The sequence below is a fragment of the Apaloderma vittatum genome, unplaced genomic scaffold (genome assembly GCF_000703405.1).
Source record: "Apaloderma vittatum isolate BGI_N311 unplaced genomic scaffold, ASM70340v1 scaffold25426, whole genome shotgun sequence".
Lineage (NCBI taxonomy): Eukaryota > Metazoa > Chordata > Aves > Trogoniformes > Trogonidae > Apaloderma > Apaloderma vittatum.
In genome coordinates, this window is record NW_009721631.1 from 5,098 (window position 1) to 7,431 (window position 2,334).

Genomic DNA, 2,334 nt, shown 5'->3' on the forward strand with positions numbered 1-2,334 from the left:
GACAAAAAGGTGTGAGGAGACCCCAGGATGCAGGAAAAATTTTGTGAGGAGATGCTATGCTTCTTCTCCATCCTCTTCCCTCCTTCTCCATCCTCTTCCCCCTGCACCGGCACCACACCCAAGAGCTCACCCACTCAAGAGATGAAGGCTGGGGTTGGTGGCTGAGAGCGAAATCAAGCTGAGGTTTTCAGAAAGGACTTTCTGTGGTGCAGTCGAATGGTGGCGTCACAAGGGTCCAGTCATAACTGGTCCCAAAACCAGTCAGAGGCGCTTTCGGCCCCCCTCTCCCCAGTCATATTGTGAGCCGGTGCCTGACGGTGAACCGGCTGCTGTGGGGATGGGGACAAACTGACAGGCCACTGGCACTCCCGGGACGTCGGCACCTCGCAGTATGCTCCAGCCTGGGACTGGCATGGCAATGTTTTGGGTCCCTCCTTACCAGGGGAAATAACTTTAAAAAAAAAAACAACCCCAAATCACACTTCCACCTCCTGAGCTTGGTTATCCAAGCCCCCTTGGAGAAAAACTCCTCGGAGAGCAGCTTCATGCAAACTCCAAGAGCAATGGGAATGCTGTCGCGCTTCTTGGCTCAAGGTTTCCGCCTTGAATTCACCCTTTACACCCAGAGGGTGTCCTCTGCAGGTAACTAAAGGCTTGTGCTGCTTCTCTCCCTTCTGCCACAGGGCAGGAAAACACACCAGGATCAAAAAAAAAAAATAATCCATTTAGAGGGCACTTGCATGCACCTGCTCTAAACACATCCCCAAAAGCATCCTCCCCGGTATGCCGAGGCAGCGCTGCAACCCTTCCCACATCCCACCTCAGAGCGTCCCCTTGTTGCTTTTGTCTTGTTTCCCCCCAAGAAACCTGCTTTGGAGGTGGCCGGCTGTACCCCCTTGCCCTGTCAAGATGCAAGACAGTCCAATCATCTCTGCCCACCGCCTCCCATGCCGGGAACAACTCTCCTTCCAGCGCTGAGCACAAGCTCACACGACCAAGGGCACCCTGCGATTCTCTGGGGCTGTTTCCACCTTCACCAAAAACTTTAGGGAACGTTTCGATGAGGTTTAAAAGCAGCAGCTTCAGGGCAGAGCACAACCAGCCTTGGAAACAACCCGTCGCTGCCCATGGGAGAGCGCCTATCACACACAAACTACTCTTGCTTACAGGAAATGCTTGTTTATTGTAATTATTATTATTATCACCAAAGATCCATACTCCCCAGCTCAGTTGCACCTGAGAGTAGCCAAGGGCCCCATTTAAACAGCTCAAGCATTTTCCATTTGCTTATAACTGTTTAGGATGATGCTCCTGGCAACAATAAGGAGCAAAGGCTCCAGTAAAATCAGCGCTTTGACAGCGATGGACAAGTGGGAGCTCAGGAAAATCAGAGAAATTTGCAATTTAAACCAAACAAAAAACTACCAACAAACCAACCAGAAGTCTCTTGCTGCTAAAACGCTGGTTGCAGCTCTCCCTTCCGAGGAATTCCAGCATCCAGGTGTGTTTGTGCCACACGAGGTTGTGAAACTTGCATTAAAGCCATAATTATGGCAATAATGTCAGAAAATCTTTCCTAAGGGCACATTACAGTAAGCCCTCTGCAGCTGTAACCACAGCCATTAACCAGGGAGGGAGAAAAAAAAACCAAACCAAAACAAACACACAACAAAAAAAGATGATGTTTTGATCATGTGAAGCTTGGAACCTGCATTTGTCATCCCGCATAGTATATGCCTCGTTCCCGTCTTCCCCTAGTTTTACCCGGCGGAAGTTAAAAGGATTCCTCCAATTAAGGGGAATTAATTAATGAGGAGTGGGGAAAGGCATATTTTCCCTGCCGCTAGAGGCTGCAGCCCAGCCTTACCAGGTAAAAGCTCCACATAAATACACACCCGCCCACCACCACACCACTTCTGAATGCCAATTTTGGGTTTTGTCAAAATGAAGCGGGAGTTTTGTGACCCTAGCACCTATGACACCGCATGACTTGTTGAGGAAGAAACAGGAGCAGGAAAAAAAAAAAGAAAGAAAAGAAAAAAAAAAAAGAAAGAAAAGAAAAATAACCAAAGAGAAAAAAACAAACCCCAAACCAAAGAAAATAAAAACCACGCAAAACCAAACCAAACCAAAACAACCACGAGCCAGAAGTCACCGCTTTACCTCGCAAAGCCTGGCAAAAAGCAGCACGAGAAGCAAGCCCCAACTAGGAAGCTGGATTAAACAACTTTGTTCCCTCCTCCTCCTCAGGCAGGGACTGACCCATCCCGGAAAAGAATACACATAATAATAAAAAAAAAATAAAAGTGCTGGATGAGCGGGTATTCCCCAGCA